This window comes from Egretta garzetta, unplaced genomic scaffold (genome assembly GCF_000687185.1).
Source record: "Egretta garzetta isolate BGI_Z169 unplaced genomic scaffold, ASM68718v1 scaffold36, whole genome shotgun sequence".
NCBI classification, from domain to species: domain Eukaryota; kingdom Metazoa; phylum Chordata; class Aves; order Pelecaniformes; family Ardeidae; genus Egretta; species Egretta garzetta.
This window is the reverse complement of record NW_009259975.1, coordinates 2,393,073-2,410,798: the sequence shown is the minus strand read 5'-3', so window position 1 is coordinate 2,410,798 and position 17,726 is coordinate 2,393,073.

Below are 17,726 nucleotides of genomic sequence, written 5' to 3'. Positions count from 1 at the left end.
GTATGTATAGCTGGGATAACTGTTTCACTGCTGCAGTCCAATCCAGTCCATGCAGAAAGATTTTCAGTGAGGGGTGCTGCTCTCAGAAGGGTATTTTTTGATTAGGTTTAAGTGTTTCTCACTGGCTATTTAACTTTGTTTATTTTAATTTTACAGTACTTTAAGTGCTGTGTTTTCCTATGTGGCATATTTTGCACATCTCAAGTTCTCTTTTTATACATTTTGACAATGTACTACTGCAGGATCAGTTTGACAATAAATAAACTTGACTTGATGATATTACAACAGTACTGCTACAAATTCCTGCTTTCTGGATTCCAAAGGAGTTAAAGAGGCTTTTGCTGCAATCATATAAAAAACTCAAGTGGAAGATCTAATTATGTTGATTAATTTTGAGCCAAGTTATTGGTGCTTGTTTTCCGTAAGTACTGAATTCTCATATATGGAAGTATCTGCTCTGAAAAAAAGAGAAATGTGGTGAAGACTATGCAAACCATGACCATGATATCTCTGATGGCCAGAATTTTCTAGCTCATGCACAGTATTATTCCACTTTCCTTCACTGGCAACTATTTGAAATAGTTTATTTTTTTTTTCCATAACCTGAGGAAAATTAAATTTTAATGGTAGACTTTTTAAGTGACTTTTCAGATAAGGCAACACTGTAGCAGCAACTGCAGTAAGTCTTGGGTGCTCTCTATGCCATAGCTATGCTGTCCCAGAGATGGCAGACAAATGCATAGTTTTTAATGGTGACCACTGGAAGTGTGCATGCTTGTTGTCATAGGAGTTCTTCTTAGAAGGGAAGGTCTCTGTCGATTACAGAACCTAGTAGTAGAAACTAGAGTTGTGGTTCTGAGTGCAGTCTAAAGCTGTCAAATGGTCACTTAATCAAAATAACTTAAATATTTTTATCAATTGATTTTTGAAATTAACCCCTGGGGGTTTTTTTGTGATTAACCTGGTTATTTATGGAAAATCTGTAAGTTCATACTTCAGAAAAAGACCAAAAAAAAAGCCTATAAAGAAAATCAGTGACATTCAAGGATCAATGATCTGACACTGTAAACAGCACGGTTTGTCTAAGCTGCAGCACAACACAGAGATGCCTTAGTCCACTTTAAATGAGAAATCTGGGGTCTTGCTGCTATAATCTCCAATCCGTCATGTTCTCCGGTGTTTCACCTAGGTGATTCTGATACCAGAGTTTAGTCATTTAAATTCAGTGTCTCAGCAAAGAGTGTTGATTTAATGAAAAGGAGTACTCCTGGTTTCTTCTGTTCTGCCAGTCTGCACTGACTCAGTGTTATCTCACAGCTTCTCAAGCTGCCTCTCTGTCCATCTTCCTGGATAGCTTCCAGGCATATTTCCCAAACATTTTTACTCCTGATAGCCCAATTCCATTTCCAAGTTATCAGTGAGAAAATTGGCTAGCAGTTGCAAAAACAGTGACGAAGGTAATTACTAAGTAGAAAACAAGCTCCAATTCAAATATCAATATGAAAACTAACACTGAAAGCTAAATGGTACTATTTTTTCATTAGGCTGCTGTGGTTTTTGTTACCACCTCTGTGGAAAGGGCTGATAAAGTCTAATGTCCTTCATTGCTGTGTTTGAGACCCCATCCCAACAAGGTACCTATTTCTATCTGAATCCACTAGGAGTTTCTGCTACAAATCCAGAAGACTTGTATTCCCATCTGTGGACGTAACAGGAAAACAACTTAAACCACTGCCACTGCTCTGTCTCAAACCAGTTACAAATTTAATACATTGACATATATAACCTGGTAATTTAAAATATAATTTTTGATTATATGAATGTTGAATAGGAGTATTCTTTTAATACTATGAATCATTTCATAAAAACAAATTATAAAATAGAATGAAAATGTTTTGACCTTACTCAACTGATTTCAATCCCATCAAAATGAGGAAAGGTGAAAATCAAATATTGTTTTGGTTATGAAGTTTCAAATGAAACTTGAATTATTTTTTTGTCCTGGGGCAATTTAAAATTACTTTTAATTTTGTTTTCATTGAAGGTAATGAAACTTCTGAATTTCTCTGACATTAGATTTTACCATTTTTTTCAGTCATGCTTATCTTGTTAGTTCAAGCTCTATCAAAACATGCTAGAGTTTGCGATTCAAACTGTAGCATATAAGCTTTTTTTTTGGAGGAATCCTGGTTTGCATTTTCCTTGGTATACGGGAAACATTTCAGTCACTTAACAAAATGGAAATATGTGCTACTTTACTTTATGCATTTGTAAACTGGAAGTAAAACGTATTTATATTCATTTGATTCAATTAACATCTTCTGTACTAAGTCTATCATCATGTCCCTTCTTCATTTAATCTGGTTTTAATTTTCATCATCCATTGTATATTATGATTTTGATTTTTTTAACCAGAATTTTTAAAATGTATCATCTAAGGGAAATACATATTTTTTTTTCAATTTTCATTTTGAATGATTATTTTTTCGTTAAGACCTTTGCAATTAACTTTGGATCTGAAACATGTACATATATGCAGGTATAAATATATAGATTGGCTATTTATACAGGATCTGAAAATCTCAAATATACCATTTCCATTTACTGAAAGTCAAATAAAATAATCTTTTTTCTTAAATGGTATGCCATGTTGTTTTGCTTAGGAATTACAACAATTTTTGTCTTTTAAATGATATTATAGTACTGTTCAATTTGGGGGAATTAAACGGAAACTCATTAATGGATTACACTGTCCACACTCGTAATCATTAGCATGTGAAAATGTCCTTTTATGCCAAGTGGATACAGGCATTTAAAGAATTTCTGAAAGGATGAGACCTTCTAAGAATTCTTAGAAGTCAGTGTATTCTGTACTATTTTTTTCCATTTTTTTTTTGCTGAAATCATAAATGCTTTTATAGATATATCCTGTAATACACACATCCAAAACACCGCCCAAAGAACATGGAAGCCTAGAGTATCAACAGCAGTTAATTTTAAACAATTTTTTTAAGTCAATAGGGTTACACTTTTCTGTGCTAGTATTGCACTGGGTTTTTAATCTGAATCAGAAATGATGGACTAAGGATTAGCAGCAATTTTGTGACTGAGTTTTGTGAAAACAGAATCAAGTTCCTAAAGAAATATATTTAGCCTGAACAATTTCAGTAAGTGTATTTTACCACTCCCTTAGTATATAGGCTGCATACATTTGCTTAGTCTGTGGATATATAAAACTCAAAAATATTTGATATGCTTATTTCATTTTGTGGTCATACTGATTTTTTGCACTTTCCCATTTGTGAATCAGTTTATCTTAGTTTGCATCAATCCAACTTGGTTTTCTCACACAGGAAAATTTTATGATTATTTAGATATATATAAATGTAGTTATTACCACATGATTCTGAAGTCTGGTTTCTCTGGACCTCAGATAAACGTGTGCTTTATTATATTAGATGTTGAATAAATGCCCTACACTGCGGGTAAGGCAAAGACAAAGCTTACATTAAACTGTGACCTTGTCATTAAGTATTATCTTAGCTGCTTGTTAATTTGAAAAAAGCATGCTCGGTATTTGAAGAAGTGGAAGCATTCCTGTCTTTAGTTTACTTTATATCCAAGAAATTCCCAAGAACCTTGCCAAATAAAATCTCCCAAATGTTTATAACCATTAATTCATTTCTTTATCTCCTTTAGGAGATTAGTACAGTACTTTTTTTTTTTTTTTTTTTAACTTAAGTGAAATCAAAAGATGCAATATGATGTGGAAAGTCTCACTCCAAACTATTAGCATTAGGCATAATGCCAGAGGCATGAAATTTATATTTGGCTGGGAAACAATTGCCTTGGCAGAGGAATGCCAGTATCTCTTCTATAAGGAAATTCTGTGTTGAGAGATAATGCAGGGAAAAACCAAACTGCAGTGCCAGATAGTCAGAGAAAAACTTCTGTTCCTTTTTGATACAAAGCACTGTTCTTTAGGCAAAACTGAGAAATGGTCTAAATCATGAAACAGTGTGTGCAGCCTCCAGAGTAGTTAAGAATAAAGAGACATTTAGTCCTTGTCTGGGCTCTGGCATCTGCACTACCTCTCTTTGAAATTAAGTACATAATTATATTCAGACACTTCTAGTGAATCACCAAAAGGTAACACTGGATAAGCAAGAGATCAGACACAGTTGGTTGGTTGTTTTGTTGTTTTTTTTCTAGCAACATTCCAGGCTTTAACCCACAGCCAAGTTTTCCTCTTCCAGTTTGCCACAGAGCATTTCACATAGAGACATGCAGTAACAGCCCATTCATTTAGCCTCACCATTTTCAGATAATTCTCCTGTAATACTGATTTTTCCTTCTGAAAGATCGTATGTTGCATTGTTTTTTTATTTTGCCATTTCCATCAGTTTGCTTTTGCCAATCCAGAACAGACTGGTTTACTTGTTAAGTCATTTTGTGGGTGTTTGTTCTGGGGGGCACTGCATAATTGTTAGAGCAAACAGTACTGGATAAACAAACAGGAGCCCAAAGTACGTTCATTCAGTTAATACTGCCTTGTGGCTCACTGATTCTTGAAAAAAATTATGTTTATACAGTGAATCCTTAATCAGGCTTGCTGATTAAAAATGCTTGCAACTAAAACAATAAGTTATGACTGGAAGGTAAATATCATTCTTGTTTTAACAAAGGTAGAATGAAATAGACATTAAAAACCTTGTTAGCTACTAATTGCCAACTGCAATTCTTCTGAAGCGTGAGCTTTTCTAGGAGCTGGACATTTTGTTAAAAAGCTTTGTCAGGTGATTATTTTCCTCACCGCCGAACTAGTGCACAGATTTGGTGTGTTCAAAGTTCATCTCAGTCCTTGAACTACTGGGGATATTGAAGTACATGCAGTTTAGTGGCCTCCAGCTTTATGAGCATCTTTCAACTTGATTTATTAAAGCTGTAATACTGTGCGAGGGTTACATAGATCTCCCTTCATGTATTAAACTCTATAGGGAAGTATGAGGCTCTACTTGGATCTAGGGACTATCTGCTCCCAACTCATTGAGAATTTTTTCACCAGATGACTCCAATATGTTACTATCATAAATTATTAAAAATCATTATGTTAACTGAACATAAGTACCTCAGTGTTCAAATTAAATATAGTTCAAGTGTGCTCAAAACCAGTAACTGAAGAGGGTTTTATTAATCTATGGTTACTATGGTTATGGGCTCAAGTTGCATAAGGGGAGGTTTTGATTGGATATTACGAAAAATTTCTTTACTGAAGGAGTGGTCAAGCATTGGAACAGGCTGCCCAGAGAGGTGGTGGAGTCACCATCCCTGGAGGTGTTCAAAAAAATGTGTAGCTGTGGCACTTCGGAACATGGCTTAGTAAGCATGGTGGTGGTGGGTTGACAGTTGGACTTGATGATCTTGGAGGTCTTTTCCAACCTTTATGATTCTATGGTTCTAAACTGCTCCCTTGATTTACTGTGCTGTCTGCATGCCTCTGACCAGTCTTCCAGTACTAAACACCTTGTGGCAAGCAGAATGGAATGAAGACACCTTCATGGAATTTGCATTTAAAGTAATGCCTCTTTTTTCCCAAAAAATATTTTTCTTTCCCTTAGAGCACAAAGAACCAACTATTCTATATTTAAGGATAATTTCTTAGACTTCTTCCCCTATTTTCAACAGAGAAGTGTGTTCTTTAAAATTATTCCTTAAAAAAAAAAGCCCCTGGAGTGTTACAACTGTGTATGTTTCCTGTCCTAATGCACACAGAAATAACAGATATTATTTCCTTCAGACATCTCCAAAATGCAGAGCACAAAATATCTTGGTAAGAATGGAGGCAGGGCAAGGACTTAAAAGGCCAAATAAGAAGTCTAGTAATGAACTACCATCACAGTTTGTTGCAGATCTGATATTTGTGCCTTCAAAACATGGCTTTTTTCCTGCTTAGCAATTCAGACAGTTAGTAATAATTTCTTGTGACTCATCTCCATCCAGCAAGTACGTATACAAGCTGCAATGATACCCTATGCTAAATGAAATTGCCTTTGATAATACATTATTTCTCCGTGAACTTGTTATTTTTGCATACAGCATCATATTCTTACTTTGCACCACTAAGCTTGAGAATGAAGTGTTTCCTACTATTGCTTCATTAGTGTTTTATTTGGCTTGTGGTATTCCCAACACTTTACAGAGTGTCTTTTATTACTGTTGTGTGGACATGAAATTTTCTTTTTGTTTGCTATCTTATTTTATTAAGTATACTGGAGTATTCAGTCATGGAAGTACTTTGTGAAATTCCATGTATTATACCACTGGAATATGACCTGGTTTATTATAAGAAGATCAGAGCATAGCTCAAGTGCTCAGTGCATTATCTTAAACGAAGCTTTGTCTCTGAGGGCTGCCATAGCCTTCAACTTTACTGGTATGTTTTAGCCATTGATTTCCCTTTAGAACACAAATGCTGTAATAATACTGCTCGGTAAATGTTTCTTCAGTATTGAATAACTGCTTGTTCTGCCAAGGGGGTGTCAAATTCTGTTCCCAACCTGTCTATCATGTGTTACTTCCTTTACATCTATCAGCAGAGATGAGCTAAATAAGTTTTGGAGGAAGCGCAGATTGCAAATCAAGTCGAAAGAAAGGAAAGTAACTTTTCAAAGCTTGCTTGTTTACATATTTTTGGTTGCAGTGGTTCCCAGCCCTTTCAGAGGAAGCCTCACTGCTGTTGGGAGCCATTTTTTTTCTTTGAGTAATGCACGCTGCTCATGCCTCCCGCTGTGCTTGCACACCCTACCCTATCCTGACACTGTTGCCGTTTCCTCTGTGCCTCATCCCTTCAAAGCCACAGGCAGCTCCTTTCACACCTTCTGGAGCACAGTTTGTCCCAAAGCAACCTAAGGGTAGGGAGTGACAGAGAAAAATCAAATACTGAGGCTGAAGGGTGCTGTGGGCTGGTAACCAGTGGGTTGTCTAGGTGAGACAGAAGGAAGCTCTTAGGAGAGCTGGAAGGATGCTCAGGTGAAAGTGGATGTGGTTTGAACAAAGGGGGATAGCAGAGATTAGTGAGAGGCTGAACAGGGGATATCTCAGCAATGATGTCACAGTTTATTATTTTGCAAATGTTTTATTTTTGAAATGACTTGGGTTTATGTTTTCTGCCTTTTTCCCATTTATTGCAGGAGGAGACAATTACTAATCATTGGGGCATTTTACCAGCATAAGATCATAAAATTTCTTCATGATGCATGATATGTATTCCTGTAATTTAATCATCTAGAGTGTTTACTTGGGGTATAAATGCTGGAAACGATGTTTCTGAGCTGATTTATGAGGTAATGCACTTTGCAATCAAACCTTCTATGTGCTGTTTCTAAAATATCAAGTGTTGTAAAATTGCTGATAGTCAGAAAAAGAACCTTGATAATGGGCTTAAATTCTCCGTGCAGCTGCGGACAAGAATCGGTAGGAAATAGAGTGATACAGAAGCAGTAGCAGCTATGTCGCAAAAATTAGTAATGGAGTTGTTGAATGCCTGAGAAATGGGTAAACTCATTGCAATGAGTATGATTTTGTGTTGAGAATTCAGGTTCTGGTTTACATTTCCAGTTCCAGGTTTACATTTTAGACAATATTTTAATCATAAAAGCTCTTGTCATGAATAATGAAAAATTGCCTCTAACAACCTTTCCCAGGAGAAACTCTGTGTCTAACCTTTCTGTGGGAACCAGTGAAGTTATTTTGGTAGGAGACGGATGTCAGGGGAGTATTGGTTGCTTTTTTTTTTTACCTGTTTGTAATTTAGCATGTAGGGGCAAAAAGGAAGTATCACCAAGGTGATTGTCAGGTAGATTCACCACGTATCAACAGGTAGTGGGAGGCAATCTTTATAGTTTGGGGACTGTCTTGCTGAAGGCCATGGCCATGACAGCCCTCAAAGACATAGAGCAGAGAAATACGGCTCCTGCCTTTTAGAAATAATATCCCCTGACATATCAAGCATGCTAGAGTTAATGGCAGTGGTGTTTAAAATGTTGCGGGTTTTTAAAGGGTTTAAAAAAAAAAGATTTAAGACAGGATTTAAAGGGTTTTTCAATAAAGAAGTTGGTATTCTAAGATTGCTACTTATTATCTGAGCAAAGATAGGAGTTACTTTAGGTCATGAGCTGTATATACAATAAGCTGTGATGCTGGGAAGCCTAGTTTTTCTTGACTTTTCTTCTACATGGTAATACAAATATTTCTGAAATAAATAAATAAATTCATAATACATAAAAACAACAACAACAAAAAAGAAAATGGAGTAATACTGAGTTGTGGAAATGACCTTGATTAGACAGGATTTAGGTCAAAGAGTAGCTAAAAAAGAACCAACAGGGAATTGTCATTAACCGTGGAATCAAAGTTGCCCAAACCCAAACTTTGCAGAACTTCTATTAATAAGGCAGAACATAACATAAGTGAATACACTTTTGAATGCAGTAGGAGTTACTGACCTGATATATTCAGGGCCTAAGAAAGGAGAACACTGTGCAATACTTCAGTTTATGTTTTAAAGATACATAAGTTTGTAGTTCCAGAAGGCTAAAAAGTCCTCGGAATACTTTGCTAAGGTGAGTAAAGCCTTTTTCCCATTTCAGCTTGCTCAGCATGTGGGAAGAGAGTTCATAAAAATTACAAGGAAACAAACTTCATAGCACAGTGACTGTCCCCACCAGAGAGAAAAGTCTTCAAGATTGTAGTAGTGACATTGTCTGTTATGAGCGCTTTGAGAGCAGAATTACAGATAAAGATCTTTATTGGATCTTGGTGCACTTGTAAAGCTGGTAAGGAAGGAATGATGATGGATCCGTTTTAAATTCCTACATTGTAACCGAGCCAACCTAGGCTAGTTCTGCAAGGAGTTAGCCCAGAGCACAGGCTGTGAACCAGGCAGAGCTCAGTAGATACAGAACATTAACCTCATATGTGTGCACGTGCTTGGGTTTAATAAAACTGCATCCAGGGCAGCAAAAAAAATTAAGACACTTGATTGAGAGGTTTTATTATTATTGTTAGGACTTACATTTCTGTACTGGTGAAGTACAGTTTTTTAATTTTATAGTAAACTTGGGCTAATGGGGCAAGTTTTGTGCTGGAGTTTTGACTACTATTTTTATACAAAGAATTGTTAGCACATAATTAACACAGATTAGCAATGAAGTGCTTGATTAATAGGATTTTGTTACAGGTTTTGTTTCTCCAGCCATTGAATTAAATGACTGTTTTGCCGAGGAAGTGTTTTCTGGAAATGTTACTGGCCAATGCACCAGTGTTTCTATTGCAGAACCAGCAGCAGGACACTGTTATTATCCTCTGATAACAGCCTGTTCCAGTGGCTTTGCCTCATAAATAAATGAATGCATAAGTGTGCATTGGGATGAATACACTTTAGGTAAAGGCCAGGCAAAGTAATAATCACAGGATTTGCTGTGACATTTTGCCAGCACTCACATGTATTCCTAACTTTTTTAACATTTGGGTTTTTTTCAACTCATAAATATTTCTAAGTATGCACACTCCTAAAAGACACTGGCTTCCTTGGAGAGATTATGTATGTTAATAAAATGTGAGACGAAAGGCATTAACACATGATGGTTTTTATTCGGGGGAGAAAAGAAAAGAAACAACAGTCTTGTAGAAGAGAGAGGGTACTCTGAAGAGCAACACTTAATTGTCTCAACTTCTGCTACTTACCAGTATACTCTTACTTGTTTTTTGGGGAAAAAAACCCAAACAAACGAAAAAAATATAAATTTACTGTTACAATAGGAAAAATAAGTTTGAACGCCCCATGGAAGGGAGGAGGCTGTGGGAACATAAGCATTCCTTTGGTTATACTCAATGAAACCTGGTTGTGTACTTTATAAGAACCAGGAACAATTTATAACCCCTTATGCTTCCTAATCCTGTTGCAACTTTGATCATTTATCTTTTTAAGCAATGACTATAACTGTACCTAACAAAAAGAAGTGCAATTGCTGAGCTCAGATGGATAACTTTTATGTTTTGCAATATCTTTTTCATTCTAATGAAATCTTTCTCTCCATTTTAGACAAATATCACTTGCTGTGTCGTAGCACATGGATTTCAGGACTGCCTGTGAAGAGGTAGGATCAGATATTTTTCTTTTCAAACAATAATAGAATCAAAATCAATGAACTCTTAATCCTTTTTATATGCAAAATCCCTTTTTTACCCCTTTTTCAGAAATATGAGGAATTATATCATCAGATATAAGTAGCTTTATGGCAGCAGACACTTTGTAGTAAAAGATGAAAGAATTTGCCTGGGTGTATTCATCACTATCCCTCGCTTCTGTCCATTCCAATTTACCTCTTTAGGCACAATGTAGGTGCAGGTAGCTATGTTTTGTGTGAGCTTTGCTCTTAGTGTTTATAGCTGAAAGCCTGTACATCAATGAAGCCAGAAATCTGTATAGCACTGTTCAGCAAACTCAAGGGGAAAGTGTTGAAGTATGGGAAAAAGGTGGGTGGGAAGAGAGGGGAAGCTGTGAAGATGACCAAAACGAATAGCGATTCCATTCTGATTTGATGAGGTAAGAGAGGTATTTTCGCTTAAAATAGGTTAATGCAAAGGACTTCAGTCCCCCTCCACTAGAGACGTGGGAAGTGCTTTGCTTTCTGTGTTCATGCTAACTTTTTCTTAAGGAAAGTAAATGAGATGTATTTGTAGACATTAAAAAGGGCATCTTATTTACTCAGTGATTGTCTGTGAACAGATTGGTTTAATGCATTTTCACAACTCCAGCAATTGAGACACAGTGAGAAGCATTTACACCAAAATATATAATAATGTCAACAAATTATTATGATTAAAAAACCCATGACAATTACCTGTACACTGAGAATCATAAACAGTGTTTAAGAAGTTATGACTGGGAACAAGAAAACTGGCCATATCTTTTAAGCGTGACCATAATCCAATGAAAAAATAGAAGCCAAGGGATGGGAACAGTGTTAGAACCAAGAACTAACTGCAGCTGAAACCAGTTTTGACCTGAGAATAAATTGGTGTAAATTAGGGGAGAAGAGAAAATAAGCAGGCTAAAGAACATTAAATCATGACAGGATTCTCAAAGGAGTAGTAGGGTCAAAACCTAATATTAAAGTGAAACTTGCTTTTGAGAAAGAATACTGTGATGGTTGTCCAGGATGCTATGTATCGGGCTTTAATACCTCAGAAGATACATGCACAGTCTATATCCAAGACTATATATCCCAGATCATTTGCCTGGAAGAAATCATTCTTGTTAGTTTTCAGGTTTGATTTTTAGAACAGAATATTTTCAGTTGGAAGGGACCTACAATGATCATCTGGTCCAACTGCCTGACCATTTTCAGGGCTGACCAAAATTAAAGAATATTATTAAGGGCATTTTGGTTTTGGTTGTGTTTGGGGTTTTTTTTTTTTGTTGTTTTTTTTTTTTAATTTATTTTTGAATGCCCTTATTGGGGAAAAGAGGCAGGTGCATACTATTTTCCTAGGATTGTTAAGTTATTATTTAAACTGTACACTAGTATAGATTATTTAGTGGCAATTAACTTCACTCTATGCCCAGCAGCAGTAACAGCAAGAGCAGTCACAGAAGGATGACCTGACATATGAGTCCTATCTTAGCCTTTACAGTGCAAGTACATTGACAGATCTGTTTCATTCTGTACCTAGCTTCTAACCTGGGCATTGATTTCAAACTTAGCTCTTTAAAAATAAGCTGCTTTGTTGGAGCTTCCATGATAGACAAAGGAAGGAGAGGATGACTCCACCTATCCTAAAAAAGCTCCATGATCTGGAGACCCTAAAAAAGCTCCTTTATCTTTTAGATTAATACAATTAAATGAGATGGATTCAACCCCTGTTTATCTTCTTTGCATAAAATTAGCTTTGTGCCACAGATTCAGTGGTGTCACTTCCGAGAAATTCTGAAAACTATGATCTACATCTTTCCTCCCAAGCCAATCAAAGTTAATAAAATATAGACTTTCAACCTACTTTCATCAAATGCCTATGTTTAAATAAATCATCAGTAGCCTTATGCTTACACATAATGTAATTTTTAAGTAAAACCTCAGCACTATCATTGTAAGGCATCATCTACTTTGGTTTTTGTTCAGGGGAAATTGAGCTGGAACTGAAAGCCCAAGAGAGGGGAGGCTGCCCCAGCTCAGTGCCTGCAAGTCCAACCTTTAGTGAGGGTGAAGATGTATCCCCCGTAGGCATATGCACACATATACACTACATGTAACCATATATATATGTATTTTTATGTAAATGACCAGCCACGCAGATCACACACTGACACAGAGGGAACTTGCCCAAACACAGACAGCACCAACAACCTCATCCTGCTCCCCTTTCTGTCTGAGAAAGATGGAGGACCACTCATGAGAATGTATGTACATGACATATATGTACAGTGTGGATGCCTCCAGCAGCGGGGCTTAAACAGTCTGCCTAGCAGCTACCCCTGGATTCCAGTCTTCCCAGTTGCTGGTAGCTGGGCATACGAGTCCCTGAGGCCTCAGCACCTCTCCAGCAGCCGGTACAGACCATCACACCCCCCTCCACACACCACCCCATAGAATTCCTCACCCAGGAAAACAGTTAGAAAGGAATTTAATAAGAGGATAGGACAGACTGTACTTGTCAGGCTCAGGGCATGGCCAAACAAGCATACTGACCAGAAAACTATTTACATGTGACCATGTGACCAGCCCCTTTTTATCCCCTTAACTCACTATTTTCCCCTACTGGTTCCTCACCAAATCACTGAATCCCTTTTTTCCGCATTTGGTTCCTCCCCTAAACATACCATAATAAGTCCCATGCAATCCAAAACTGCATCCCATAAGGTGTCCCATGCCCTCAGGCAGTGACACCCACTCAGTCCAAAAGGTGCTCTGGCATTTTCTTGTCATGATGGGTTTTACACCTGGACACTGGGGCTGAGACTGTCCCAGGACAGCCCTGGCAGGGGACCAGACCCAGTGTCCCTTTGTCTGAGTCCTTAATTTAGTTTCTTGCCTGCCATTGTGTTCCTGTGCTCCTCTAGGCTTGTGGTAGTGGGCCTTCAGTAGGCTGATGGAACTGGGCAGTTATTTGGACTTTCCCCATTTGTCTGTAGTCCTCTGCCTGTGTGCAGACAAGATTTTGTCATGTAACCTAACAGTTGTGGTCTTTATCTACTTCTTGGCTTCCAGAAAGATTCAGTTTTGGTTTTCCACTGATGTGGACATTGGCCTTTGAATTATGCTATCCAAGTATTAAGTAATTACTTAATATGATTGTCCACTTGAGTTTGATATGAGGTGTAATCATTCATTCTATCAGGTATTTCAATTACCAATACATACTTTTCACTATCTCTTTTAATATGGTTTTCTTAATACTTTAAAATTTGCCAGACTTGTCCCTAAAACCTCATCTAGTACTTAAGCTTCTCATGAAAGTGACAATAGCAACTAAAGAAAATACCATTGTGGCATTACCTCCTTAATTAACTTGTGGTTCTATTCCATGGGCACATCTTCAGCAACAGTTTAGTCACTCCAAACCATAGATGTTTTGGTATTATTTTATTTGTTTCAACTATTGACATGAAGTATATGTAGACTTCCCCCATGTACTTTCGTTTAGTTGGTTATCTGGTTGGTTACAACTTGCAGCCTTCGTTCCCCTCCATCCCCTATTGTATCAAATTCTCAATCATATCTATGAAGAATAATCTCTGGTCTTCTATGCCAAAATAGTTATTAGGCAGTTTTTGATAATGGCAATACAAGCTGTCATGAGGTATCTTGGCTATTTGATCTCCCTCTTCTTCCCCTCTGTTTCCTTTCTTCTGAATATCTTATCACCCTTCTTATCACCCCATCCTGTAACCACCACCACTGTAGAAGAACTGACGTCACTTCCCCAAAATGATGAGTGGGGCTCAGACTCTCACTGGTACTTCCATATCCATCCTTGCTAATGGCAGTAAATGGTCTGAACTGAGTTTCAATTAGCATAAAACCAAAATATTCCACACAGATGCATGGAGGCTAAAGCACATTTTTCATAGTGTCCATGACATATTCAATTATTTCCCTTAAACTACTCTTTTCATTCTAAATAAGTGCTGCTTTAATGCACTGGATGTCTCTGAGGGAACCTTAGTTCTTTCATAGTACTAATGCTTTCATGCATCCCTTATTTTTTCTAGTGTCTACTAGTGGGATTTGGTTTGAGATTTGGACACTGACATGGTCTTGTCTACTTGTAGGTACCTGCAGATGCACTTTGTGCCTAAGTTCCTACTGCAGGTCTGAATAGTACAGTCAGTGGAGCCCAGTGAGCAATTCAGGTCTCCCAAAACCTGCTGATCAACTGGATTGCTTTCTATGCAATATAATGGGAGCTTAAACACATGTAGACAGGTACAGTTTGGTGTCAATCTCAAGATGATTCCTATCATCCTAATGATTATTTTCCCCCCTAAGCATCTTACCTGTAGGCTGTGATGCCTTTCAAGGCATCTTAAAGTAGTTTTATTCTGCAAGAAAATACCTTCTGTGGTAGACAATTCAAATGGCACTACAGAAAGAGGAGACCTTGCACACATACATTTTTTCAAAGGGAAACTACCTGGTATCTGATGATGGGAAAGGTACAGTTAATTTTTTCTTGTGGCTTCTCCACTTACTAGTTGTGAGAAATTTTCCATTGTTTCATATTTAATTATTCTGGATTCTATGCTGCTTTCCCTCACTGATCAGCAATGTATCCATTGTACTGGTTCTTGTACTTATTCAATGATTTCCAAACCCTAAGACTATCCAGCTCCTCTTTTAGCCTTTACCCTGAGCTTTCTGAACTTTACAAGAGCATAGATCATAGAGTCACTGGGTTCTTTAAACACTCTCCTGTACTGACTTGACCTTATTCTATATTCTGAAAACTATCTCTTGGAAGATAACCTCAGTCTCTGACAGAATACTGTCTTCTGCAGTGAAAGTACCCATCTGATGAAATTGAAGACTTGGGATGATTATAATTCATTAGAACATTTTCCCCTTATATACCTTTTTTTTTTTTTAGTTGATATTTTCCATGTACTTTATGAACAAGCTGCATGAGCAGCTTTCGAACTTTTCTAACTTATTCAATCTCATCCTTTGCTTCTATTAGGTTGGCTTTTTTTCCTTCAAACTTATTTAAATTAGTAAATTTCCCATTCCTTTTCACACTTACAATCTGTTCATCTGTTTTTACAGTACTGTCCATTGTTTCTTTGAAGGATTAGTTTGAATTGGTAAACTGTTTCTTTGTCCTCTGCTTTATGATTCCTATAAATATTCTTGTAGACTTCATGAACTTTATAATTTGATACATTCTGTTGTTCACAGGTCTATTGACCACTATTTGCCATTTTCTGATATACACATCTCAGCCTAAGCTGATGATTTCCTTTGTTTATAAATGCTGTGAAATGGCAATGGTGGGATTTCTAATATCTTGGGTTTGTGGTTTTGTTTTTCTTAAATTCACCTTCAACTCATAATTTAATCCCAAAATCACAAGGTGGAAAATGACTGGCAATTTACAATGCCTGTGAGAAAGTTCTGTAATAGATGAATTAAATTTGGAGAAATATATATGTTCTCACAATAGCCTTCAATTTTATATTATTTTATCTCTTGGCCTCAATTGTAATGTTTACTAATCCCAGTAAACTCATTGACAATTCAGACATCAAAACTTTTTCCTTACAGTGTCAGAAAATGAAAGCTTTTGCTCTATAAAAGTGCCTTAGTTCAGTAAAAAGCTCCTATACATATATTAGTTTAAATATATCTATTTTTTTCAAATGTCTAATTTACATACTGAATTAATCAGACTGTATGAAACAAGAAAATTCTCTGTAAGACTTTATTCTTTTTAGAAAATCACTTGTGAAGAATGCCATAGCCAAATACTTACCTGGCAAATACCTGGAAAATCAAAAGAAAACTAGATTAAGTCCAAATTCTACATTTCCCTGCGATTCTTTCAGGTTGGAGTGTAAAATTCATATGCAGGAATGGACTTGCTGTCCTTTGGATTGGAAAATGTTGGTATCTGATAGAAGAATGATGAGCTGAACACATCCCTGTGTGTCTGGGCTGCATTCCAATTTTTGACAATATAAGTGCTTTTCACTTATGCTAGCAACACCTCCACAGAATGAGTAGCTGGACCATTTAAAAAACATCCTTTATGTGGTTCTGATACATATTCCTACCTCTTGTATTCATTGCCAGTACTGCCTTATACCTCTGATTCAGTTTCCCTTTTCATTATTATACTTGCGATTATAAAGCAGTGACAGGCATATCTCCAAATACTCAGAGGTCAACTTCGATTCAAATAAGCATCCAAAAGTGTAGATATTCATCTGAAGAGAACCACGTACACATTTAAAGCAGTTTCTGCAACCTATTCTCCTTAATGTTACCATATTTTTGATGGTAGAAACAAATTTCAGGACTTAAAACTAAACTGCAGAGGTTTATGTATTTTAGGACATAGCAGCCAAAGCAGAAACTTAAAATCCAGGCCACCTTGCATAGAAAATGTGATGAGAGGTTTTTTTCTCTTCCTTTCTTGCACTCGTTCATGGACTAAACTATTCTGGGAATCTGTTGAAGTCTTCCTACTGATTTGAAACTAGAAGAAGCAAAGCTAACCAAATTGTTTTATTACCATAAGGCAGAAGGAATAGATAAAATAGCATATATAAAAAGAAATTGTCAAGTCTTGAAAACTAATGAAGAGTATTTTAAATTGCCTGAAATACTGAATAAATCTCCTCCAGAACAAAACATAGAAAAAGTTTTAGATTTTTTTTTCCTTATCATAAATGACAAGGAAAACAACAAATAGAGAAATATGTAAACAAAAAAAATTTCTTCAGTAGAAAGCATGCCAATAGTCTTATTTAGGCCAGATAAACAAAAAAAAAATATATTGGAAGTCTTGCAGGAAACGGACTTTGAAATCAATAGGTAACTTTAAAGATGTTTCTTATAGAGTATTGATTTTGGTATATGTTTGGTAGATGCTCTGCTGCTAGCATAAATGTATAAACTGTAGTCTTCATATGTATTTCCTCTGAAATTAATTCTTAAATATTTGTGAAGTTTATATATATTGCACCAAGCTGTTTATGGTATGTAAGCATTTCTTTTAGAAAAGTTATTAGGGCCAGATCTTATACACAGCCAATATGTACAATGTGCTGTCAGCCAGAGTATAAAGGAAAAAGATTTTTAAACAGCCTTTTTTCACTGCCATGTTGCTAATAATCATCTGAGTGTGACCATATCCTTTGTAGAAGCAGTCTGCCTTGAGGGGTCTGCCAACCTATACTGTTCTCTGGTAGTGATCTGAAGCAGAAAGTTCAACACAGACTGATGTGGCAAAGCAAAGAGGGATCAGTGTTCAGCCCCTCTTGTAGTTATATTAGTTCAGGAACAGAAAGCAGTTTCTAAACCCAAGGACATCAGCTCTTGCCACATCAGTGTTCTCTAACTCAGCTTAAAAGGGTGTAGAATGAGGTGACAGAGGCAGAACTGCGCAGGTGCAGCATTCACTGTGTCTGTCACTTCGGTATCGCTACTTTCCTTCATCACTGCTTT